The sequence below is a fragment of the Malaclemys terrapin genome, chromosome 16 (genome assembly GCF_027887155.1).
Source record: "Malaclemys terrapin pileata isolate rMalTer1 chromosome 16, rMalTer1.hap1, whole genome shotgun sequence".
Lineage (NCBI taxonomy): Eukaryota > Metazoa > Chordata > Testudines > Emydidae > Malaclemys > Malaclemys terrapin.
Window position 1 is genome coordinate 25,652,984 of NC_071520.1, and position 27,048 is coordinate 25,680,031.

A 27,048-nucleotide genomic window follows, 5' to 3' on the forward strand; every position below is an offset into this window, starting at 1 on the left:
TATCACAATGCAAACTGATATCTAATTTACTATCTACTGCTATCCCTAGGTCGCCTGAGTTATCTTTCCCCCAATGTATTTGCTTGCATTTTTCCAAGCTGAAACTCACATTTTGTTATTTCAGCCCTGTATTTCTAAACTCTCTACAGAAGTGCGTTATCTTTGTGTGTGTGTGTGTGTTTTCTCGATCCTCTGTGGTCTTCTCAACATCCTCTGATTTCATATCATCGTCAGTGAATGGTATTAGCATGCTGATTACATTTTCTCTTTCAGATAATTAATAAGCATGTTAAATGAAACTGGGCTTAATACCAAGCCCTGTGCTTTATCAGCCCTGTATTGTTTAAAAGAAATCCCACATAACTAATGTCACCAAGAATGTCTGATGGTGCCTTGTGAATGATTATGCTGCATAATATGGTATCCTTTAGGGCAAGGTATGATAAAACTAGGTTAAAATGTGTTAGCATAGAAATCTGAAAACCATGAGAAATCCCTAAAATGAGTTGAGGGCCCAGATAAATGGCAGGATCCCTTTCTGGTTCCGTTGCTGCAGGACAGGGTGAGTGGGTAGGGCCTCCATGTCTCATAGCCCTCCTTGTGGGCCAGACAGAGAGCAGGTCTACTTTGCTAGACCTGAAGGTCTAGGAAGAGGCCATCTGTATGCCCTGTTTAGAGGTGGTTGGGAATGATCTGTGAGTATAGTAATAGGAGAGAGCCTCACATGCATTGCTCTTTCACAGCCCCTAGCAGATGTTGTAGGGAGTGAGAATTATAGCTTTGGAGGAAGTTGCCCGCTCTGTGTGATGTGGATTGGGTTCCAGTTTGACCTCTGGCTGGGATCCTCATTGGCACTGACTCACCTGAACAACTGAATGAAAATCCATTTCAGGTAAACTTCAGGGCTGTTTGGAGGAATTTATGCTTAATGGACTAAAATCTGCTCTGAGTGACATTGGTGTTGGTCTGGAGTAACTGCAGTGGCTTCACTGAGTTACATTTTACTCTAGTGAATGTAAGAACAGAATTTGATCTAGTGGGTGTTGCGCAGTACATCCCTTTCCCATCCTGAAAATGTTAACCTTTGAGGATGTTTGGGCCTTTCTACATTTGTGTTAATATGTTCCCATTTAAAAGGGCTCTGGTAGTTAGGTTTTAATACTAGGATTTGGGAGATGAAGGGCTGGGGAGAGTATATTACAAGCATGTATTAATAGAAATATGTTAAGTAAACTATTAAAACAGTTTTCATTAACTGCTTCTAGTATTCAAACCTCCAGTTGCAGTTCATTGATCTAGGTATTCAATCATTTACTAGTGCATGAGAATGGGACTGTGAAATTGACCAGCTTTTTCATTGCCAAAACTGAGTGAAAAGCCAAAAGTAAGTGGCACAAATGGTGAAAAGTGAGCTAGACTTTTAAGAGCCTTTCAGCTTTGTTACAAATACTACAGTACTAGAAACATGGGGAAGGACATTTGCTTTAAAAAGAAACCTGATTTATTTTATCATAACAGTGCCATTTTTAATTCTCTTTGATTTTGTAACACTTGTAACTTTTTCCTTCCTCCTGTGTTCTCTTCTTTGGCATAGATTTGCACAGTATGCATTGTTCCAGCTTGTTACGTTGTACTTCTTCTTGCAGCCTAATGTCTCCGCAGACTTATGTTGACAGTGATTTTTTGACATAACTCTGTTGCTGTCTTATATTTTGCAGTCTCTCCTGCTTGCTTTTCCCTTTCTTCACAGCATAACACTGTCTCCTTTAGCTTTGCATTGACATTATCATGAAGCTGCTATCATTCAAACAAACGGAGAATTCCTATTAGCATGAGACCGTTAAGAGAATTGCTGCATGTGCACCACCACAGCATTGCTTTTATTAAGATGAATGGAAAATCTTTGCAAGGAGAGAGTGTCTTGAGGGCATGATGTTTGGAAATGCAACTCTCCCACCTGAGGAGACTTGGTTTGAGGTTCCTATGTCTTCCCCTTTCTGATTATATAGGCCAGATATTTTCCACTTCTGCATGATGTGAAGAGGAGAGGGAAGATCTGTTAGCTAGGTAGAAGTGTTCTGATAGGAGTATGCGGCAGGGGAGTTTGCAGCATTTACTCTTTTCCTAGCCCTGAAGAATCTTCCTTGGCTAGCACTATGTAAGATTGGGTTGGAGATGGAGAGCCCATGCAGTGCGTGAGCTGCTCCAATGGTGGAGCTAATAGGGGGACGGGGTAGGTGGGAGAGACAATCGTCCCCCGATGTCCTTTAGTGGTGCCATATCAAGCCAATAGGTATAATTGAAAGTGGCATCACCAATAAAACCCATCAACCCCCAGTTCTGTATCTGCTCAAAACCTGGGCTCCGCTACTGAAGCTCCATCAAGCACTCGTGGAAAGTGGAATTAACCCCTCTTAAGTTATTTCTTCCCAATTTGGGGGGGGGGGGGGGAGGGTTGGGGCATAGCCATGGGTGAGACCCATTAGCAGTGTAACTCTTCAGAGATATGCTGCCTAGCAGGAGGGGGGGATGGACACACCAGGGAACAATGGAGGATGCCTCTTGTGAGACTGGAGCTAGATTTCCCCACGGGTCCTTGACTTCTCTGAAGTTCCTGGCCCAGGCTCCTTTCACAATCAGTAAATCTATCCCCCAGTGAGAGAGGGAAATGCTGCAGAGTTTTCTGGCTGCGTTTGCCCTCTTTTTTGTGTCTTTCTGATGCAGGCAGCATTTAGGCCTCTGACTGTGAGATGATCCCACTGCTATTCTGCAGATGTCATTGCACTGAGTAACCCAACAGCATACGGAACCTGAGAGATACACCAGGGAAAACTTTCTGCCTCCCAAGACTTGAGTTTGGGGCTCTGTGACTTTACCTACAACAGTAGATCGTATCACACAAAACCGAGAACAGAAGCTGCCCTCTCTGGAACTTCTTTGCCTACTTTACAAACACTCTCTTCTCCTTGTTGGCAAGCAACTGCTGTTGGTTTTGATGGAAGTTATGAGTACTCAGCACTTCTGAGAATTGGGGACCAAAGTGTCTCAATTTGGGCACCCAAAATAAATGGGCACTTCTAAAAATGTTGGCCGTAGTTATTCCTCAGACAGCTCTTGGGATATAAACATGCTGTTCAGCCCTGCTCCAGGGAAAACAAAATGTATATTTGGACTCCCAGTTGCTTTGTGTGTGAGTGCATGTTTATTTTATTTAAGGAGTTGGTACATAATCAGTTTTAAAATTAACTGTCTGTTGACTTGTCACCCTGTGAATGAAAGCACATTGCTTGTAATTTGTTTGACATTATTCTGTCCTGTTGTCAGACTGCTAATTACATTTAGAACATAACCCAGATGTCAGTCTGTCTCTCTCTCCCCCCCCCCCTTTTAATTTTAAAACATGGAGGGAAACAATTATCCGGTGAACCTCTGGAAGTCTGTTTGCTCTTGTAAAACTTGTTTACTTACTTGGGGTGTGGTCATCTGCAAATGGATTTGAGATGCAAAGTTCATGTCAGGATCTGGGCCTGTCTTTTCAAAAGGGACTAGTGGATGCTTTGCTTTGGTGCCCAACCTGAGATACCTTAAAGGCAAAATGTGAACACTTGCCCTTCTGAACATGAGGCCCTTTTAAGATGTCTCAGTTTGGGTCCTCTAAATCACTAGTATTGTTTGAAAGCTTAGACCCTAAAGTGGAATGTCCATGCAGTTTGGGGTATTTGAACCAACCTCTAAATGCATCCCCCACCTAAGGGGGGAGGGACAGCTCAGTGGTTTGAGCATTGGCCTGTTAAACCCAGGGTTGTGAGTTCAATCCTTGAGGGGGCAATTTAGGGATCTGGGGCAAAAATCTGTCTGGGGATTGATCCTGCTTTGAGCAGGGGGTTGGACTAGATGATCTCCTGAGGTCTCTTCCCACCCTGATATTCTGTGATCTATTTTAAGCATCTCTCTTTAGCCATTGCTCTCAAAAAATGTCCGTTTCAAAAGAGATTAGGTGGGGAGTGAGAGAAGAAAGAGAGAGAAATTGCTTGTGCTTTATAATGTTTATATTTAAATAGCGAGGAAAGAGATGCAGAAAGGTTGCCTTCTCAGGAGGAAAGCCATGTTTGCAAGTGAGTGATCTTTTATAAATCAGGAGTAGGATTGGCTTTCCCCTGAATAAGAGCATGATATACCCTGCAGGCTTGGCTTTGTGAGGGTTTGGCTGGGAAAACTCAAGCCGTTTCCCACCTGCTGGAGTGGGAAGTTTACCTCTCAGAATCTCTTTGCAACTTGTGTTTCTGAGTGACTCCCAACACACTCTTAGACACGTGGGATAAAATTTTCAGTACCATGTAAATGAAATCAGCTTAAGTCTCTCTTTTTTCAAAAGCACCAAAGCCACTTAGGCACTCTTGAAACTTTTACTCTAGCTAGTCCAGTAGTGGAGAAAGAAAGTCCTGTGTAGGCTGATAAGTGAATACCTGTCCCATCAATAATAACCCAATTCAGCGGATCCAATTTTGTAAGGCGATTAGGTGCTCGGTAGCTGTTTTTAGTGCTTGGTGACTTCGCTCATTTTGAAGAGCTTTAGTCCCCTCAACGTCTCCTGAGATCCAACTTTGTGTGTGTGTGTTTGTGTGCTGATCTCCATCTTTCTAAGCACCCAAATCTGCAACACTAGCACCAAATTTAACACTGTCCCCTCTAGAGAAAATATTCTGATCTGGCTGGCTCCAGCAGGGGGACTGATTTCTCAGTTCTACAAGGCTTTGATCCAAACTGAGATCGTGGTGTAGGAGAAGGCAAAAGTTTGAGGAGGTCTTAGTGGGTTGTTGTAGAGAAGGACACCTGGGGAAGGAGAAGAAAGGGAATAAAACATACTTCTAATACAACTGATGTTTGAGAGACTTAACACAAAATAATTCCTCGGCTTTTTTTCCCCTGCCCCAAAGAACAAATATTTCCTGACGCGTAGCCTGAATGTTGTAAAGGTAGCACAGGCCACGCAAACTGGACCTCGTGAGCAGTTCTGTCCCTTTGGTGGAGGTGATTTTGTTTGTCATTCTGTTTTAGCATTGTGGTGCCTCTTGATCCCCTGCCTTTGTTACTTAAGGACTTGACTTGCCACCTGCAATCTAGAATGGCCTATGTTTGAGCAATGAAATACGTCTGTATTCACTGGATCCAGGATAAACTCACTTTATGGAGATCTGTGCTAAAAAAATGTTCCGCTAATGAGAAAAATGAAACCCTGGGTTGTGGAGATAGAGACCGCTTTGGGGCTCCTTCCCTAACAGGTCAAAAAGAGAATGATAGAGTCAGACCTAGATAAAATAGTATTGAAATTTACTTGGTGCACACTTTATGGTAATGGTAATGGTGAAGTGTGGTTCTTGGCTGTAGAATGACTAAAGGGAAGTGATGAGGGGTTGTTTGGAGTACCTTCCCTTCCTGTCTGCTCTTGTTAGCATTTGTTTTATTGTCAAAGTCTTGTCTCTTAATTCTTGTGTGTTAGTTTCTGTAACTGATGATTCACCAACAAAATAAATACCATAAATGTTAACTTCATTTGGCCTGTTCATACATATTCTTGAACCTATAATAATAATTTATGCATACATAGAGAAATGTTGTTTTCACCTGGAAGAGATGTTACTGCGTCCGTATGAGGACCAATATGAAAATTCCAAGCATATCTTTTTAACAAAAAATTATTACCTGAACTAGGATGTGAAATTTCAGGTGGGTTGGTTTGATTTTGTATAAATTGGCATCTGGTGGGATGTCAGATTTGCGCTTGTCATGAGCTTCAATAATTGTTGAAAGGATGACGTTCCTCTCCATAATATAGCTTGCTTCATTTTTCTTGAAGGAGGTGCTGGTACAAAATACAACCCTAATCCTGCAGACACATTCACATATGTTAAACTTTGTGTGCATGAATTGTCTTAGTAACTGAAGTGGAACTATTCACATATGTAAAATTAAGAATGTATGTATGTATTTGCAGGATTGAGGCCTTAGAAAGTAAGGAAAATAAAATAATCAGTGAAATATTAATAGGACAAATATGCAGTGTGCCATTTATAGAAAAAAATATTGAACAGAAAAAGCAACCAGTATTATAATTACACTAATAAGGGGGAGAATTAAGAAGACTTAACAGCTTAGATACATTTTTGTGTTTCCTTGTGTTTGGTATTGTATTCACTATAGGTGTCACTTCTAATAGTGGTAGTTTTTCCCCCGTGATGAGATGCCCCTATGATTTATTAAAGCATTTATTATCAGGGATTATGCATTTTTTCCAACTTTCAGCCAAAACCTAAAGAGAGAGAACTGTAAATAGGATTACATAGTACGGAAGCAATGAATTTTACACCCTTCGTGTTTCCTTTTGATCATGCAGTAGCATTGTATGAAAGGGAATCTCTCTTCTGTGCTCATCAGATTTCATGGGTCCTTTCTTGTCCATGATGCAAAATATCCAGGACCAGTAAACTAAATCCTGAACTTCTCTTCATTGCTGAATTTTAATTTTAATTTTTTTCAGTTGTCAATATTTTCCCTCTGTGACAGAACACTAATCTTGTTCTTTCTTATGGCACTTAATTCCCCCCTCCACTCCCACCGAGACAGGAAAAGCTATTTGATCACTTTTGGTAGGAATCTTTCCTTTGCAACTATACCATCTTCCTAAAGAAGAACTGATGAGACTTCAGAGAAATACTGACTACATTTGAATATATAAATCTCTCTCTTTCTCATTCTGCTGTGGTTTATCTCTGGATAACGCTGAATAATGCTGGTTTCTCTCTCTCTGTGCCCTGCCATTTGTGGATACAAAAGGTCCAGTCTAAAGGCTTGACCCTTCAAATGCTTACACGTATGCATAATCCTGTTGAGTTCTACAGAATTACTTACATAAGTAAAGGTATTCATGAGTCTCTGCAGGCTGGGGGCCTAACAAAAAATTCAGCTAGGACTTGGGAAATGCATACCCCATTTGAGTGTTTGATGAGGCAAACCACTTTCAAAGTTTTAAGTTCTGTTGTTTTTTGATTAAGGGCCACTGCTAAAGTGTACAAATCCTTTCAAATTAATAGAACTTAAAACAATTCTGATTGGCCAGTTCAGTCAGGCATTCAGGAATAATCTGCATTTCTGAGTCCTCCCTTAACTTATCAGGCTAAGAAGGTGGCTTCCAGTGTGACAATCTTTTAAAATTATACTGAAGACACTTAGTAATAAAATGGTGATTTATTTCCTCTTTGCAGTTAGCCTCCGTGACTGGGTTATCATCTATATTACACTGCCTGTTTGCTGTAATGAAATGACTACCTAGAGCAGGGGTAGGGAAACTTTTTGGCCCGGGGGCCACATCGGGGTTGCAAAACGGTATGGAGGGCTGGGTAGGGAAGGCTGTGCCTCCCCAAACAGCCTGCCCCCTGTCCCCTCTCACTTCCTGGCCCCTGATTGCCCCCCTCAGAGCCCCTGAACCATCCAATCCCCCCTGCTCCTTGTCCCCTGACCGCCCCGTCCTGGGACCCCCTGCCCCAACCGCCCCCCTGGGATCCCATCCCCTATCCACTCCCTCCCATAAGCCCCTTTCGGAATGTGGCCCTGCGAACATGGGCGGAGGACTCAGGAGGAGCAGGGGCAGCTGGAAAGAAGCGGCGATTTCCCCTTCAAAGCACCGCTTCTCTCTGGCCAGCTGCGCGGCGGCCCAGAGCTCTTCCTGAGTCCTCCAGCTGTGTTCCTGCGCTCCCGCCACACGCACCACCCAGCTGCTTTCCTGCCCCAACAGTGCAGCCCCTCCCTCCCTGCGGGGGGTGCCCCGGTGCGGGCCCTGGGGCCCCCTGTTGTTGGGGGGCCCTGTGCCAGGGCACCCTGTGTTCACTTGTAAATCTGCCCCTGAGCTGCCCGGCCGGAGCCAGCCATGCCGCCACGCTACCGGCACGGTGAGCTAAGGCTGCGGGGGAGGGGAGACAGCGGGGGAGGGGCTGAGGCCAGCCAGGAGCTCAGGGGGCCAGGCAGGACGGCCTGCGGGCCGTAGTTTGCCTACCTCTGAGCTAGAGTAATCCTTGGCACGTTCACCTCCAAAAACTTTGCAGAACTAGCTTTTAGTTTTCCTTTTAGGTATCATTCCTTCTCATACTTTTTTCTCTTCTTACTCTAGTTCTGACATACCCAAAATAAACCAAACATGCAAACCACTCCTCCTCATGTTCCTCCATGTCTTTTAGGTGTTGACATTTCAAAGGGATGCTGTCAGCTGAAGTTGCACTTCTCTCTGGAAAGTTTTGGGTTTATTTATTATTCTTTCCTAATAAAAATCATACCATTTGCCTCTTTGTGCCTCAGTTTCCTCATAGTAAAAAGGGGATAACTGCACTTTGCCACTTCACAGGGTTGTTGTATGGCTAACTGAGTCTTCATAAGGCACTCGGAGATACTCTGAGGAAAGGCATTTCAGAAATGCAAAACTGTTATTTAATTCTTTTTACTATTCAGGATGTTTAGGCCAGAGATCTTAGAATCACTGTCTGGCCTTGCCCACATGCGGAGAATGGGCTGCTTTTGACATCTGTTATTAAAATGGCTTCCTCCAGGCCTTTCTCTAAATGGTTTTAAACAACTGCCCTTCTGGGGTCAGTATGGTCAGACCAGTTCAGCACGTTGTAGGAACACATTTGAAAGGTTCAGAGAAGAGCCATGAGAATGATTAAAGGATTGTTATAGTGATAGACTCAGAGCCTGACCTATTTAACTTGACAACGAAAAGGTTAAGGAGTGACTTCACTACAGTCTGTATCTACGTGGGGAACAAATATTTCACAGTGGGCTCTTCAGTCTAGCAGAGAAAAGTCTAACACGATTCAGTGGCTGGAAGTTGAAGCTATACAAATTCAGACTGGAAATAAAGCATACATTTTTGACAGGGAGGGTAATGAACCATTGGAACAATTTTCCAAGGGCCATGGTGGATTCTCCATCACTGATAATTTTTAAATCAAGGTTGGAAGTTTTTCTAAAAGATTTGCTCTAGGAATTATTTTGGGGAAGCTCTATCCAGGAGGTCTAACTAGATGATCCCAATGGTCCCTTCTTCTATGTATCTAGAACTGTTTGCTATAACTTGTATTGAATCTCTTAGGCGCTCTCTTTGCTGCAGAAAAGATGGGTTCTTTACAGCGGGATAATTAATGCACAATTGCCATCCTGCTGTAAAATCATACTGGAGGCAAGGCAGCTGTAGTTTTTAATGTGGCGTAGCTAGATGGGGTCAACACTTTCACACATAAATTCCCCCACCTACCCTTCGAGCCACCCACAGTTGATCTCGCCTAGGTTACCTCATGGTAAAACTGCAGAGCCTTGTCTCCATTAGAATTCTACAGTGGGCTGGGTAACGTGCATTAATTATCTCACAGTAAAAACATGCCTTTTTGACAGTAAATACAAAGCCTTAGACTACAAGCTCCTGGGGGTAGTGCGTATGTCTCCCTCTAAGTTTGTATAGAGTCTATGGGTGTTACTGTAATATAAATATTACATATTAAATATTAATGTTAACCCTCTGTGCCCCAGTGGGGCAACTGTTTGCAACAACCATTTGAGAGGTACAGGGGAGTTGTTGTCAAGAATGGCTAATTTTCCTAGCGTACACTCTGCCTCCCGTGACATGCTTCAAATCAGCAGCTCGAAGTATGTTGAGATGTGCACACTTTCTGTGAATACAGCTGCTGTTCTTGACCCATCTACCAAAAATTCTGGTCCTCAAATACAGCTTGCTGCCGTTTGGCTCTCTGTGCTGCTGGAAATGAGAACAGCATTTTAGCACAGGTTTCAGAGTAGCAGCCGTGTTAGTCTGTATCCGCAAAAAGAACAGGAGTACTTGTGGCACCTTAGAGACTAACATTTTAGCACAGTTTTCCTTAATGCAAAAGAACAACTAACTCCCCTATTAAAGACATGTTCCAGAGTGTGAATAAGCATGGTTTTAAAATGGGCCAGCAATTTCTGAATTTGAACCACCACATAAAAGTATTTGTCACTGTGAAAAATCTCCCTTCAAGAGCATGAAAATTCCTTAAGCAAACATGGCTGTGTGATGCCAAACCTAGTTAATTAAAGACAATGCTTCTTAGATTTCTTGCCCTCCCCATTCAAACAAAACCTGAATTTTCTGGTGCATCTTTAATTTGAGATGAGTATTGCTGTGGGTACAAGGACTTTCTCTGTGCACAAAAAGTGAAGTTGGTTTCCATGACTATTTCTTGATGCCACTTTATAAATTAAATAAGTTTTCCCCCACTCTATTCAATTCTGTTAAACTTGACATTTTAATGACTCTCTTAAACCTCTTTTATTTTTAAGTTAGGGATGTTAAACCAACTGGAAAATGTTCAGTTGGCTGAAGGCCTGTGAACATCCATTCTGCATTTAAAATACCTTGTGAGATGCACAAACAAGAAACTCTCTAGACTGATGTGGAGTGGTGGATATGGGAGAAATGCTTGTGTATGTATTACTGCTCCCTACTGTAATGAATGGCTAACTTATCTGTGTGAGAGGGTGGGGTCAATCTCTAGTGGCTGCAGTCTACAGCTGAGAAAAGCCCTAATATTACAGCAGTTCATGGAGATTAGAGGACAGATGTCTGTTTTTTTTTAATTATTATTGTTATTTTTTGCAGCCATAAATTCCAGGTCCTATTGCCTGGTTTGTATGCCTGAGGCTTAGCTATTGACCATGGTGAGAGGGAATTTGCAGTGTAAGGGGATCCATAACTACAAACCCAGGGGGAAAAGAACAAACAAGATTTTACTACTCATTTAAATAAAAAATAAAAAAAACCCTAAACCTCTCTCTTTTGGACAAATTGTTTTAAAATACGTGGCTCCCTGTAACAGGGTGCAACTTGCCGTTGCAGCACCTCCTCCTGGCTCTTTTGGAAATTAGCTGTGTGCCCTCTTCTGGTAGTGTCTCGCCCACCGTCACCTCTGCTCCTGTACCCACGTTACTCCCAGGACGGTGGCATCCTCTTCATGACACTGCCCTCTGGCTGTGCTACACTCTGTGTTCTCCCCTTCTGGGGGACCTGTAATCTCCTGTCCAGCCACTCCCTTCAGTGGCAAACTGCAGTCCACAGTCTAGCCACTTCCCACCTGTTTCCAGCACCCTCCTTGCCCTTGCATCAGGGCCTCAGTCTGCAACCCCCAACAGCCAGCCAGGAGCTGTCTCTTGCTCCCTTGGCCCCTGTTGGCAGCATTGCTCTGTCCAGGGTGCTGGCAGTTCTCTCAGCCCATCAGGGACCCAGTCCTTCCTCCCTGGATTCCCAACAGAGAACTGCCTTCGTCTGCCCTGCAGCTCCCTTTTTATATGGACCTACTTTGCCCTGATTGGCTGCCTCCCGCACAGCCTCCCTATGCCTACTTTTAACCTCTTTTCTGCCAACGTGGGGGCAGATGCCTGATCACACTCGCGAAGGGGACTCCCAACTGAATTATAGGGAGCCGAATTCCAGTGCTAGCTAGTGACAGTATTGCTCTTCTTCACGACCTGCTTGCTGCCAAGAGCAATGTTCGTGAGACACCCTGTATGAGCACCCTGTATTTTTCAGTTAGAAGTTACCCTTTCAGGAGCCATATCACGATATTGTTCAGATTCTGGAAGCTGAGACATGATGAAACACAATTGTTAATTCATTACAGTGGCATTTTAACTTTACAAATTAAATTGAGGGAGTTGTGTCCCAGTGGGGCTCCTTAACTGTGCTGCTGGGGGCATCAAACTGGTTATTGTTGCTTCTATGGAAACTGACACGCTCTTGGTACTCATAAGTATCTTAGATGCTTATTTGCTGTTCTGCTTATCTGTGTGTCCACCTCTGGGGGCAAATATTCGGTGTATTAAATACATGTTCCAGCTATCTAACTAGTTGCAGTCCTCTGAGGGGCTCTAGGTTGACTGGCTCCAATTAGACCCCACTACCTGCTCCCTGACGGCATAAAAGGGTCTGAAGAAGATATGGAGGCCCCTCTTCATCAAGCTGCACCTTGTCTCCTCTTTTCTGCATACCATGCCAGTTAGTGACTAAGCGGCATCCTCCTCGCAAGGCTTGCAGCACCCTCCCCAGCATAAGAGGGCCCCTGGAGGCTTTTCTCTTAGCAGCTGCTCAAGTATATGAACTTGAGCAAGGACACCAATGCTGTGTGTCCACCAGTGCCAGTGTTTTATGCAATCAATGAACATCAGCTGCAGGCAACTTAGGATACTAACAAAAAGATGAGTATCTGATCCTGCTGGGGACTTTTGCCTCTTGGGGGGACACATTCATGTGAAGGTAATCTGAGGGCAGACGCAATCTGCTCCATCATAGGCAAATTAGCTACAGCCTTTGGGTTCCAAGCAAGCTGTAAATACAGCTTTCAGTTGGGTGAGGTGTGGGCACCTCTCTTGCAAAGTAATGCTCCAAGAGCTGTGGTTTGTATCTCCAGTTTATTTAGTTAGCTGTATTATAGTGTATTTTCTAAATAGCATATTTTGGAAATGTGACCTAACTGCTGCTTAATTCTTTACGTGCAGTCTCTGCCTTGTAGAAAAGGTGGTATGGTAGCAGCGCTCCAGCGGGAATACCCATAGTTTACCTGAAAGAGACATTTCAAAGCTGGTAATTTCACAGAAGGGGGATGGCAATAGGTCTAATGCTGCCGAGTACAGAAAATATTCTTCACCAAGGATTCTCAAAACTACGATACCCACACAAGGAAATAAAGAAACAAATCAACAGAGCCAGACGTGTACCCAGAAGCCTCCTGCTACAAGACAGGCCCAGAAGAGAAACCAACAGAACTCCACTGGCCATCACCTACAGTCCTCAGCTTAAACCTCTCCAACGCATCATCAGTGATCTACAACCCATCCTGGACAATGATCCCTCGCTTTCACAGACCTTGGGAGGCAGGCCAGTCCTCACCCACAGACAACCCGCCAACCTTAATCATAGTCTCACCAGCAACCACACACCGCACCATAACACTCTAACTCAGGAACCAACCCATGCAACAAACCTCGATGCCAACTCTGCCCACATATCTACACCAGCAACACCATCACAGGACCCAACCAGATCAGCTACAACATCACCGGCTCATTCACCTGCACGTCCACCAATGTTATATATGCCATCATGTGTCAGCAATGCCCCTCTGCTATGTACATTGGCCAAACTGGACAGTCACTACGCAAGAGGATAAATGGACACAAGTTAGATATCAGGAATGGCAATATACCAAAACCTGTAGGAGAACACTTCAACCTCCCTGGCCACACAATAGCAGATGTAAAGGTAGCCATCTTACAGCAAAAAAACTTCAGGACCAGACTCCAAAGAGAAACTGCTGAGCTCCAGTTCATTTGCAAATTTGACACCATCAGATCAGGATTAAACAAAGACTGTGAATGGCTATCCAACTACAGAAGCAGTTTCTCCTCCCTTGGTGTTCACACCTCAACTGCTAGCAGAGCACCTCACCCTCCCTGATTGAACTAATCTTGTTATCTCCATACTGATTTATACCTGCCTCTGGAAATTTCCATTACTTGCGTCTGATGAAGTGGGCATTCACCCACAGAAGCCTATGCTCCAATACTTCTGTAAGTCTTAAAGGTGCCACAGGACCCTCTGTTGCTTTTTACAGAAAATATTAGGACAGTTTTACTGTAATTGTGATTGTACATTGTCTGATTTCGATGGTTAAAGGTTCAACAATAAGCAATTATCTTAATAGGCTAATTTGGCAACAGTGTGTGGTTTTTTTTTGTTTTGCCTTTGTGAGGATAGCACTGGCTCATGCTCATGAGTGTTGAGTGGAAGTTACGTTAATAGTAATTGCTAGTAATTTCTTCTCAGCCTCAGGTTAGTGGGTGCACTTAGAAATGTGCCACTGATTGTTTCTACTTTCCCTCTGGCTACACTGTACTGTCTCCTTTCACCACATACTTCAAGTTGCTTCACAGCTCCCCTTTTCTCCATGGCAACTTAGCTTAGTAGTTCCAGCACAGGAGAGAATCGGTTTTCTTTTTATTTTGCCTGAACATGGCTTTTGTGTCCAACTGACATGAATGCATCACTCTGCTCTCCTGGTTTTATGGCATGTCATGAAAGAAGTGGTGGCAGCCAACTCATTAAAGATGCCAGAACAGGGGAATGCCTCAGGATTCTGCAAAAATATATCAGACCAACAAATGCTTACTGTGTTCCCCCTGCCCAAGGTAATTTTTCAGTTTCTTTGGAAGCATGGTGATACAGTGGTTCTGTCAGCTTGTAAGGCAAAGGATTAGTCACACAGGCTTGTTTTAAAAAGAGAGACTGAAAGTGGATGGTACAGAATAGTTTATTCTTTCTTGGAGAATCCTGATGAGTGCTGCTTGTTCCATTCTGCTATGCAGGAAGTAATCAGGCAGCTTTATCTAATTAATTCATACTTAAAAATGCAAGGTGTGCTTATCAAGATCAGGAATAATAAATAGAAATACATGGTACTGCTGTGAACATAGTATTTTCTAAAATAGATAAGGAAATAGAAATATGGAGAAATACTCTTTATTCACTGTGTATTGATTTGAGAATAAATCCTTTTCTATATTAGAAATTGGGTTAGTTTATATTAAAGACTGGCTTAAGAGCAGAAGTATTTTGTTAGCAACTTTGAGAGCAGGCAGATGTCTGAAAACATCATCTTGCTTGCAAACATTTTCTGTTTTGGTTTTGTTTCTGGCACCTGTCTGATTCTTTAGTCACCTTTTTCTTTCCCCCCTTTCTCCTTTCATCACTGTTGCTGATATTTCCATTGAAAACAGAGTCTTAATTCAGGAAAAGGCTAATAAAAGGAGATCTTCATGCCATACTACGGCTGGGTGCCTCACATGCCAGGAAGACAGTATGTCTGCCCCATTTTTACCTTAGAGATCTTGGCTCTGATATTTATTTACTATGGGTTAGAATATTCCTCCTGTCTTCGAATGCCGTGTGCTCGAGGTAGTCTGACAGAGAGGATATTGCGGGGATGCAGTTCAGCAGTCAGCTCTTAGAAACAGCTGTTTTGAATTTTGTTTGAGAATAAAATGTGTCTGATCTTTTAAATAGCAAATGGGCACAGAAATATACTTCATGAGGCACTTCCAACAGATTTATCAGGACTTTGATATAAGCAGCCAGAAAAAGCAGTGGTTTGTTTCAGCTCATCTGGGACTGACTGTAATTGTACTGAGTTTGAATGAAATTCAGGCTTTTTCTCTTTGCTTTTTTTTCCCTTTAAATTGCATTGTTGGAATATGTAGTTTCTGCTAAATGCTGGCTTTTATTCTGTTTTGGAGAGTCCATATAGGGGTGCATGTTTATAGCAATAAACATGTGGCTTTTTAGTCCAGAATACAAAATGGATTCTTTGCAGGGTAAAAATATTGATCCTTCTCTTCAGCATCTTTACTAAGCAACAAGTCACTAAAAGTAAATAGCGCTAAAAGGGCAAATGGCTGGCTTCCTAAGCAGAGGTTCACAGTCCAGGTTAGTTATCTGTTTGTAGGTTGTTTTAAATTTTGGTTTTAATAGATAAAGAAATGCTTACCTTCTCGCAGTGCCAATTAACTGTGTTGCTCTGCACTTCAGTATATCTGCATTTGTTGGGCTGGATTTGGAATGTGTGTGTTGTGTTGTGAAAGACTTTCTTTTCTCTGAGGCTGAAACACTGTGTATGAATGCAAGAGACAGACATGTAGGATCTTTATATTGACAGAGCATTACTAAACTTTTTTGATGTTTAGTTGGTTGCAGTGTGTGTGTGTCTGTCTCTGTGTGTCTGTCTGTCTGTCTTACTGGTTGCTTCATGTAAACTGGCAGTTTTAAAAAAATTACTTTTCCGAGCAGTATTTAACAGCGAGTGGAGAATTTAAAGGTCAGATTCTAGACAACAACTCTGCTTTTGTTATCCTTCATGTTCTCTGCAGGACAAATTTGTGTTCTCTATCTTGTCCAGATTTGCTGTTGAGTAGATTTATTTTTCTTTGTGGTTTTTTTTTTTAAACAGGAATTTTGAAATGGTTGTGGCAGTAATACTGTTCTCAGAATGTATGTATTATACTGTATATATCATAGCCATTGCTGCTCTCCGACTAGTTACTCAGAGATAGTAGTATTGATTGGAGCATGGAATTTTCATACTGTTGGAAGCAAAAATTATGCTATTACACTGGAGGCTTTTAAAGGATTCTTTTACAACAATAAATGTATGTGGGCAGTAGTTATCAAAACTCTTTATTAAATATCTGTAAACTATCTGCCAAGCTGTAGGCTAAAAATTCTGCTGGCAGTTTAATATTTCTAACTCTGCTTTCAGCGTAATGGTGTATGGATTGTATGTTCAGAAGCTAATTCCAGAAAGAGACTTCTGCTGGCAGAGTAGTTTTCAGGACCAAAGAAGTGATTATCTTTTTCCTTTATGGAAGATCATGTGCTATTTATGAAGGTGGTTGTTATTATTAGGGCTTGGTTTACTGAGAGAGAGGAAAAAATCGGTTCATAACATCATGAACTTCAGTAGGTAATGTGTTTGTTTTGTATTCCTGTTTGTTCAGTTCAGCTGGCTAGATGAACCACCTGTTCTTAGAACTGTATGGGCTGCACTCTTAGAACGGTAAAGATGCGATGACATAAATTGCTCTGTGTGACTTTGATTTCATTTTAGTGCGAGTGCAGCTGAAGTGAGTGTTTTTAATTTGCAAGGTGAGCAGTTCTAATGAGAACCGTCTTGTCTTCAGGCTTTAAAGATGTCCCTATGTTTTGTTATGGCAGATAGGTCTGTGGTTTTAAGTGGAGACTTTGTTTTGTAGGGCCCCTGGGGTGACAGTGTTGATTAAGAATTTGTTCTTCGTGGTACATTTCTGAATAATTCTGCAAGTTTCTTTTGTTCCAGTTCATGAGCCCTGGAGTTTGATGGGACTGAACCAAACATCTCTGAACTTTGGGAAATTTCAGATATAGGTTTGCATACAAATTTGGTGGGATTTGGATCAGTCTCTGGTCTGGGCTAGTGCAGGGAAGCTGCTATAGCATGTAGCCTGTTTTTTATAGCTGAACCAATTTTGCGATCTAGCTGGAAAGAATTTTTAAAATACATTAATCTTCACACCAAATAGTTAATTTTGTAACGAACAATCTCCTTTTGTGTGTGTTTCTCTCTGTTGGAAGAGCCTGCATTGTCAGTATAAGGTAGGCCTACCAAACATGAGTACATGGCTAATTATTGGAAACAAAAGTAGAGCATCTTTAATTACTTTGGAACCATTGCTTAGCATTTTTGACAGGTCTCTTGATGTTGTGCAAAAACATTACTTGCTATGTCTGAATGTTTAATAGGACACAGGTTTGAACTGAATTCTGCCTTGAGTGGCTCACTTCTTTGCAACTGAACTGTTTTCTCTTGAAGTTCTGTTCAGTTTTTGGACAAATGAATCCAATCAGTTGCCTTTCCAGAGGCATTCCAATATTTCTTTACTCTCTTGGTCATACCAGTGATGAAGATGTGTGCTCCAGAAGGGCTTACCCAACCTATGGAAAACTCCAGATTTATCAGAAATCTGGAGTTTTCCAGAAAGACGCGGACGTCTTCAGAGAACTATCCACGATGACTCCAAGATCTCTTTCCTGATTAGTTGTAGTTAAGTTAGCCCCTATCATATTGTTGTATAGTTGGGGTTATTTTTTTCCAGTGTGCATTACTTTATATTTATCCACATTAAATTTCATTTGCCATTTTGTTGCCCAATCACTTAGTTTTGTGAGATCTTTTTGAAGTTCTTCACAGTCTGCTTTGGTCTTAACTATCTTGAGCAGTTTAGTATCATCTGCAAACTTTGCCATCTCCATTTACCCCTTTCTCCAGATCATTTAAGTTGAATAGGATTGGTCCTAGGACTGACCCTTGTTTGTCTTTGTGAATTTTTAGGTTTTTGTGCCTTTATGTAGTGTCTCTCTATTTTCCTTTCCCTCTTTAGTTACAATAGAAACCACATCATTGGCACGAGCGGAGCTTTGTGACTCTCACAACTGCGGAATAAAATTGCTCTGTATAGTCTTTAGTTGGTGAAATACTGGTAGTATATTTGATACCCCAGGGCAGCGTGAGACTGACTTCTTTGTATGTGGACATGCTAATTTTTATATCACCTACTGCCTTAGCAACTAGAAGCTTCAATTATAGAAATTAAAACCATGCAAGGAACCTGCACTGCCCCCAGCAAGCATGGGTATGAAACTGAAAAACACCCTGACTGCAACGGTGCCCAGCAAGCCTTGGAAGATGCAACACAACCATCAACCTGAAATATGGGCTGGGGCTGGACCTTTCACCCTTTGCACACATGAGCTGGGGTCCCACTGAAATGTGTAAAGAAGCTGAGAGAGATCAGCACTTTGCAGGGTCTGACCCTAATAGAAAGACTCCTATTGACTTAATGATCTTTGGATTGGAACCTCTATGCATGGCGTTAAACAGCAAATGCATTTTTAAATCAAAGCAGCTGACAACTCATTCCTGCCTCCCTAGTTCAGAGCTCTCCTTGCAGCAGTTGTTGACATTACAAACACTTTGCAGGTCAGTGCAGACGCGCTGTCTCCCTGCTCTGTTTATGGGGTTAGTAATGTCACACAACTCCTACAGGAACCCTGAACTTGGATCATGGCAAATCAAAGACCTTTTCAGTTTACCTTTAAAAATGAGGTACTCTGTATCCTCTGCCTGGCTACTTTGGAGATGTATCTAGAAATGCAGAGTAGCACAGCAATGGTCTTTGTACTGTGTATGAACCTTACCTGCCTTTACTACTGCCTGATTTTTCTGGCTCTATGCGCTCTGTTCTGGTCTGATGGCTTATGAGCTTCTTCCTGAGAACTAGACAGAATGGATATTTTAATATTGATTGCCCTATTAGAAAGCAGAACTGCACTTGTTTACAAATTTAAGGAGGTCTTTTATAAGAGCAGCTTGCTATGGTGCGATCTAACAGAAGCATCTGCCACCCTAGCCTTGCCTGACCATCTGAGCGATTAATTGTGGAGACCCCTTAACTCAGGTGTTCTCAAACTGGGGGTCAGGACCCCTCGGGGTTGCGAGGTTATTACATGGAGGGGGGGTTCGCGAGCTGTCCGCATCCACCCCAAACCCTGCTTTGCCTCCAGCATTTATAATGGTGTTAAATATATAAAAACGTGTTTTTAATGTATAAGGGGAGCTTGCTGTGTGAAAGGGGTCACTAGTACAAAAGTCTGAGGACACCTGCCTTAACTGCTCCATGGTTCAAGTTGCCTTCAGAGTTTCACTTAAATCAGGGATAAAATTCTGCTACCTTGCACTTTAGGGTTTTCAGTTTAGTCTCTGAATTTAACCCCTGTTCCTAAGGTCAAAGACTTACTAGTTTTGGCAGAGGAATCATTTATACATGAAATCTTTTTGAACTTTTCATTGAGATTATAAATTCTTCTATGGGCTCTTCTGTCTGAACCACAGGCCCTGTGTGTATTTGTGTCAGGACAAACTGGTGGCAGTGGCAAGTTCTGCTGCTGGTTTTGGTTCTCGGATGCTGCTATGCTAATCCCCGGTTCTCCCCAGCACAGAGTCTGAGGGGACGGGGAGGTCTGAGTGGGGCTGTATGTGCTGGGAGCTTTGGGAAAGGCAGGATCTGTAAGGTGATGGTTGGGGTGGGAGGAGCAAAATATGAGGTGTGCAGAGACTTGGCTTCCCAGCCTGCTGGGCATTGTGCCATGGGTACACAAGGTAGATGGGTGTAATCAGTTCTATAGCATGGTCTGGCAGTGCAGTGGAAATGTGTGGTGGAGTAGAGGGATGGGAGGGGGCATGCATGTCTCCACATCTGGGCTTCCTGGGGATTCCCACCATTCCCCACTGGTCGTTCCAGTCAGATGGACTTCCCTTTGGCAAAGCAGAGAGTGACGCTCCCGTGTCTCCCCATCTCCCATTGTTACTCAGGAAAGTGGGAGAAGCCAGTGCAGGGAGATGGGGGTCAGGGTTGGGGCCAAGAAGCTGATCTTGGAGGCTGTGTTTTGAATACAGAAACACCTGGGCAGATAGAAACACACGAGTCCTTATTTATTTTTTGTTAAAAACCAGGCCAGGTGCACATAGTGCTTGTGCAAATAGTTGGTTGCACACTCAGACTGACACTACCACAGCAATTACATGACTAACTTGTTTAAAAATCGTCCTGACATCATCCTGGCTTCTAGGCAGTACCAACCCTGCTCTGAATGTTAATTGAAAAGGCCTGAATTTTTAATATTATGGGGTTTATGGTGCTTAATTTACCCCCACAAAATGGGTATAACTGTTTTAAAAGTAATAATCTTGTATTTTTTATATTCCCCCAGCATCAGATTTTAGACATCCTAGAAGTGTAAATTGAAATCCCATCTGGGTAATCTCAGCCATTCATCATTTATACATGTGGTTTACTATATAGTTCACTGTGTTTTGATTCTTTTGGATGAGACCTTAAAAACCAAGCTGTAATCTGCACTTCCTGGATGCTAGCAATATGCCTGCTTGCTTACTTACCACCCTAAACTTGCCTGCATTTCAGTAGTGAAGAGCTTTGGTTCCTCTGGGAGGAAAGATGCTAGAGAAATGTAAAATATTATCCTTATTGCTCCCTTTTTAACCTGACCTTTGTCCCACTAGACAGAGCAATCGGGCCTAGAGCAGGCTCAGAATAACCTCCAAAGACTATTTTATGGCCTTTCACAAAGAAAATCTGAAAGTGTGTCACAAAGGACATATATAGAGCTTTAAGGTATTAATTACAGCTCTCAACATACCAGTTTTTGGAAAACATGCGCCTTCAACAAATGTGATTATATAAATTGGGACTTTCAAAGCCTAAGAGAATTCGACACCCAAATCCTATTGAAATTCAGTGTGTGTTGGGTGTCTAGCACCATTGGGTTCCTTTGAAAACTTCAGCCATACTCCTTAGGAGGGGCACTTCAGAAAACTAGGCTGCTGCTCATTGCAAAGTGATCAGAACAAAATGACATTGTGGGCCATATAATGGTGAATGTGATTTATCTACGTTTTTCTGTTATTGCCAGGCTAAAAAAAAAAGTGTCCTGTCCTGTTAATGAATCATGAGAGCATACCTTGAAAGTACAGTGCTGGAGTGGATGATATGAAAAAGAACATTATAATTTTTTGTTTAGCTTTTCCTATTTTGTCCCTTCACAGGAGCAACTAAAAATAAGTAATAATTCTGTGATACAGTTTGCTTGTAATCCCATCTGTCCCTATGAAACTGGCAAATACTTGAGGTTCAAAATAAACTTCACGCGCTATCAGCTGAGACCATCAAGCAGAGTAGTTTCCACATATATTTTCTGTTCAAAGGAAAGAGATTGGTCTTTCTCTTAACAAAGGACTCAAGCAGGCTTTAGTGGTGCTTCTGGGAAACAGTAATGGTTGTTCTAAATTTGGCCATTACCTGGTCCATGAGCCACTTTACCTTGAATGTTCCTTTAAAGTTTAGACTATGTGCTAACTACTTATACTAACAGGTTTCATAGTAGCAGCCGTGTTAGTCTGTATCTGCAAAAAGAACAAGAGTACTTGTGGCACCTTAGAGACTAACAAATTTATTAGAGCATAAGCTTTCATGGACTACAGCCCACTTCTTAGGATGCATCCGAAGAAGTGGGCTGTAGTCCATGAAAGCTTATGCTCTAATAAATTTGTTAGTCTCTAAGGTGCCACAAGTACTCCTGTTCTTTTTACTTATACTAAACTTATCTGTTCGATCTTATTTTTAGCTGTGACACTATCTTTCCCAGACCCAAAGAAGAGCTCTGTGTAGCTCAAAAGCTTGTCTGTCTCTCCTACTGAAGTTGGTCCAATAAAAGATATTACCTCACCCACCTTGTCTAATTCCTCCACTCCCCTTTTGATACAAATAATTAAGCATTAACAATCTGTGTAAAATACTAATGTACCAGAGGAAACTGCGAGTAGTTGGTCTGTTGGGTGATGTTGTGTACAATGGCAGACTCTTTGGTTCAGCTTGTCTCTAAGCACTGCCCATCAGTGTATTAATAACACAGCTTCTCCATGGTAACATGCCTCATCTTAAATGATTGGAAAATAGTGATGCTTCCTTCCCAGATGGTAAGTGTTCCCCTGTATTAATCTCTGCCCTGGCATCGTAGCTGCCAGAGTCAGTGGCATGTTGTGATGACCTTGTGAAAGAGACCAGAGCAGCACAGTTAACTGTATTCTCTACTGGGCAGTAGAATAGCAGATCTCCCCTTCTTATGGAGGCCCGGTTTAACAAGTCCATGCTCAGTAGTGGGGGTTGTTTAATGTGAGATTAGTTTGTAGTCTAATGCAGGAAAGTTAGTTTTGAGCTTCCTATGGGACTGGATGGGATTATTAATGAAGGGTCTTTGTGTTTGGTACCACTCACTCTCAAGAACAGTCACCCTGAAGTTGAGGGGGGGATTGTTATATAAGTGGTTCTTGGTCTGAGCAAGGGTTTCAGAATTGGGCCCCATGTTGTTATGCGGAAATGCAATTTGGGGTTTGCTCATGAGAGAGAGTTTCCTGCTGAGAGCATTTATAGTTCAGTACCAACTTCCCAGGGGAGGGGGTGCTCTCTGGAGCAGGCTCTTGGCTGTGAAATTCCTATGTCTAGGGCACAGTGCAAGTATCCTCTTGTCATAGCCCAGTTAATGAGAGAGGCTTGTGCTGTGTGGCCTGAAGATTTGATCCCACTTGGGAACGTAGGATAAAAATGAGGGCGGGGTGGAGATGGCCGTCTTGTATGCATGAGAGGGAGCAGCAACAATGCTATATGCACCCATCTGCTATGGAGATTGGAAGAGAGAAATGGGTAGATGGAAACCTTATAAAGTCCAAGATGTAATGCAAAACCTGGAAGAACTGAGCAGCAATCCAGGCTTTTAATTGCCTTCACTCTAAACTCTTCTCTGAAGTTTTGCTCTGTATTGACGTGCTAACGCATAGGAAGCCAATGTTGTTGTTTTCTCCTAATCTTTTCCCAATAAAAAAAGCACTGGCTAAATTTAGAAGGAAACAGTCCTCCATGTTGAGCATTGGAAACCACTCCCTTTTCAGAAATTAGTTCTCTCTGTTGACCGACATTACTGATGGCTTATGGTACTGAACAAGCCGCCTAAGAATTTGTCTTTGTCCATTACTGTAAAGATCACTGTCTCACAACTCTGGGTCATTGCTGGCAAGGTGATACATTTTATGCCATTGTAATGAAATCTTGACTAATTACCCTAGTCTGTGAAAGATGTTTGCAAACCTAATTAGAAAGCCCAGTGGCCTTGGTTAAAGTGCACATCAGAAGTGAAGAGTGTACGTGTAAGTATACAAGCATGGTGGGATGAAAAATGCTTGAGCATAAACAATTAAATGTGTTTAATTTGGACGGGCACCTGCCTGTTCTGTACAGTCAGGCACAAACTGGGAAATTTGGATCTGGATTTTGACTTCCCGAAGCACATAGGTGTTGAGGTCTGCTGCACTGTTTCAGTTTGTTTATTTGTAGCTTCCTCGGTGTGATGGGCATTGTACAAATATATAGAAGGTATGGGCCCTGCACCCAGGAGCTTAGTCTTTAAAAAGAGAGAGAAGGATCGTGAAATTCAGACTTTGATTCAGAGGGGTTTGAGTCTAGGGATTTTAATTAAATCATCTCTATTATCTCCTTTTCCTTCCTAAAATCAGTGAGATATATTTGGCATAAGAAAGCCATTACTGTATTTCACTTCTCTAAAGGTGCATTTGGCTAATAAATTCATCCTGATCAGTGTTAATCCACAAAGCTCAAACGCACCAGAGAGATAAGGCATCAAATTGCTGGTACAAGAAATAGAGCAGCAAGGAAACCTGTTAGTAATAGCAATTCTTCTCAGCCTTATCTAGCCTCTGCTGTCTGAGGGTCTCAAAGCACTTTAAGCCTCTTAATCTTTTGTCTTCCCATCTCCTCCCCCTTTACCTTTTTTAATGGAAAGTGACCTGTACAGTACGACTTTCAAATATGGCTCTTCTCCCCATGTCTCTTCAGAAGAATGATATTAACTTAAATCGTATATTATCAACAAGTCATTTTGCCGAGGTTACTAATACCCTAGGTTATCAAAAGTGAAAGAGGTTTTTTTTTTTTTAAATCCAATTTATTTGTCAGTGTTTATGCTCTTACTTTTTGCCTTTCTTTCTGCTTGGACAATAAAAATCAATGAATTCCGTTTCACTTCAGATTCTTAGTGTTGTGATGATTTCCAGTCACTACAGGGGAATGTCCTTTTAATTTAAAAACAACTGTTTTCATTAGTGTTTTTAAAAACAAAAGTGGAAAATTTTACAAAATGTAAATGATGAACCACCTGTAAGTTGACAATGGTCTCTTTAAAACCGTTCTTCCTCACTCTTCTCCTTCCCTTTTTCAGGCTTTCACTGAATGAACATTGCAGAGGTTGTCACTTGGCTGGCTTTGATATAGTCAGATTTATTTATTTTTTTTATTTTATTTTAAGTGGCAACCACTTTCGCTGCTCTAGAGCTACTAAAAATAACATCAGAACTCTCCGTTAAAGACAGACTAGCCAGAATTTTTCATAGTGGGATTACACTGGACAGTGCCCCTTGACTTTTGTTTTCTCCCCTGATCTAAAGAGGCTAGTATGGAGCAGCTGGGTAATTTTTCTGAATGTCTTTTGGAAATGGCAGCTCTGGTTAATGTTGATGCAGAATGTGGGCTGTTGGCCTTTGCTCTCTAACTCAGGAGTGTTCACTATTGCATTTGTTATTTCAGCTCTTACATGATCATTTTATTATTCTCTCAAAGTTTTTTTTGAAAATTAGTAGATGAAAAGTGGCGACATAACAATAATGTATTTAGAAGATTTGCTTCCTGTGTGTATTTTGAGTCATCCTTGCTGGCTTTAGTAAAAATATTTTTGTCACCACTGTCTGCTCCTGACCTGTTAGTCATCAGGAGAGGGTGAGTTTGATTCTGTTGTGGCTCATGCATGATCAAGAGAGTTAACTAGGGTCCAATCTTGTAAACACTTAAGCACATGTTTAGCATCACATATGTGAGTAGTCTCATTTAGCTCACAGATTCCTGTCTGATCTATCTTCCTGTACCTCAGTTCCCCACCTGTAAAATGCGGCTAAATCTTCCCTACCTGGCAAGGTTGTTGAAGATAAATTAATGTTTATGATGTGCTCAGATACTGGGTGACAGGGGCCAAATAAATATCTTGGCAGATAGATCTGCAGACTTTAATCACATGAGTAAGAGTTTGCAGGATTAGGCCCTAAGTGAGTCTATGGTTGGGATCTGACACAGACTCGTGATTGTTTAGCTCAGGCTTCTTGTTTGTTTTTGGGGGGTTTATTTATTTTTATTTTCATATAACTTATCAAATCAACTCAGAAGATTTTGCCCATCTATAATGCTGCCCTGAGAGCAGGAGGAGGGGATAGTTCTTTTATTTATTTTAAGTGAGTTTTCAGAAGGGGCTTGAAGACTGGACAGGCAGGGTTGTTTGGTTTATGTTGAGTATATTGGTGTCGCTGTGCTGGGTTTCAAACATTTCTCCACTCTGAGTTGCAATTGCAAACCTTCCACTCTCTTATCCCCACCTAAGGATTCTGAGCTTTATTCTTGCAAGAGATTCTGGTTGAATGGTGACCTCTGAGGGCTAGATCCTCAACTGGTGCAAATCAGTAAATGATCATAGCTCCTTTGACTTCAGTGGAGCTACGCCAGTTTGTGCCTAGCTGAGGATCTGGCCACATATATATATATATATATATATTTTAGTCCTTTTTCTTCGAGTGATTGCTCATGTCCATTCAACTTAAGTGTGTGTGCTCGCCACATGCACCGGTGCCGGAAGTTTTCCCCTCAACAGTATCCGTAGGGGACCGCGCGCACATGCCGCGGTATATAGGGCGCCACCGGTTCCCCCACATTCAGTTCCTTTTTGCAGGAAACTCCGACAGTGGGGAAGGAGGGCGGGTTGTGGAATGGACATGAGCAACACATCTCAAAGAACACCAGTTCTGGAAAAGGTAACTGTCTTTTCAGTTATTTAGACTGCATTGCTCTGATTCTCCTTCTTTCCAAGCTGTATCATCTCCAAATAAACTTCCCCTCTCTCTGACGTTCTTTACAGGTGTTGTCCTTGGGACACAAGCCAGCCACTGACTGCCCGGGGTTAGAAAGAAACTTCCCCTTTGGGCAGGTACTGCATAATTGCCCATTATGGGAGTTTCACACCTTCCTCTGAAGCATCTGTTACTAGCTATTGTCAGATGGAACAGCAGCCTAGATGGGGCACTGGGATGATCCAATATGGCAATTGTTGAAATGCCTTCCAGTAACTCCCCATGGTGCAAAACTGGCTCCTTGCCTCACTTGCAGTCAAGGGTGTTACAAATCTGTCTCCTAAAAATCATTTGTGTTGTGAACGGTTGACTTCCAGAGTTCAGAAACTTCATAGTGGCTTACTGAAAAGCAAAGAGCTGTAGGAGGACAAATGTATCAGTAAATCACATTGAAGAAGCAATAAGTAATCAGTCTGAGGTGAACTGAGCTCATAACTTAATTGCACAATGTAAAATTAAAAACCTTTATTGTGCAGCCCAGTGACTATATATAAAAAGTTTCTTACCAGTATATTTTGGAAATCTTGTACGTTAAAGGGGTCCCGCTAAAAAACAAAACATCAGTGTGTATTAGTAGCTCTGTGGCTTGCTGCTGTTTCGCTTTTCTTGTAATTAGCAAGGCTGGTTTAGGATAGTTTTTCCGCATATCAGTATTTCCTGCCAAATTGGCTAAAGAAATGCAAGCATTTGTCTCCTCTGACATGAGAAATGTTCTCTCAGGAAACAGACATCGCACACATCCTGAACTTTCCTTCATGCTCAGGTCTGGTTTTATTCCTTTAACATTATG

General features: G+C 42.1%; 1 protein-coding gene across 10 annotated transcripts in view; it reads left to right on the top strand.

Annotated features, from left to right (window-relative positions):
* Positions 1-27,048, top strand: part of PITPNM2 (phosphatidylinositol transfer protein membrane associated 2) — a 212,014-nt gene that overhangs the window by 52,683 nt on the left and 132,283 nt on the right. Inside the window, exon 1 of one of the 10 annotated variants that reach the window (XM_054006346.1) lies at positions 15,544-15,559. The exons of 8 other annotated variants lie outside the window; for them this stretch is intronic. The gene's annotated coding sequence lies outside the window, so the exon portion shown is untranslated. Of the gene's footprint in view, positions 1-15,543; positions 15,560-15,851; positions 15,948-27,048 lie in introns of those variants that run through there. One more of the 10 variants, XM_054006345.1, reaches the window with a different exon arrangement.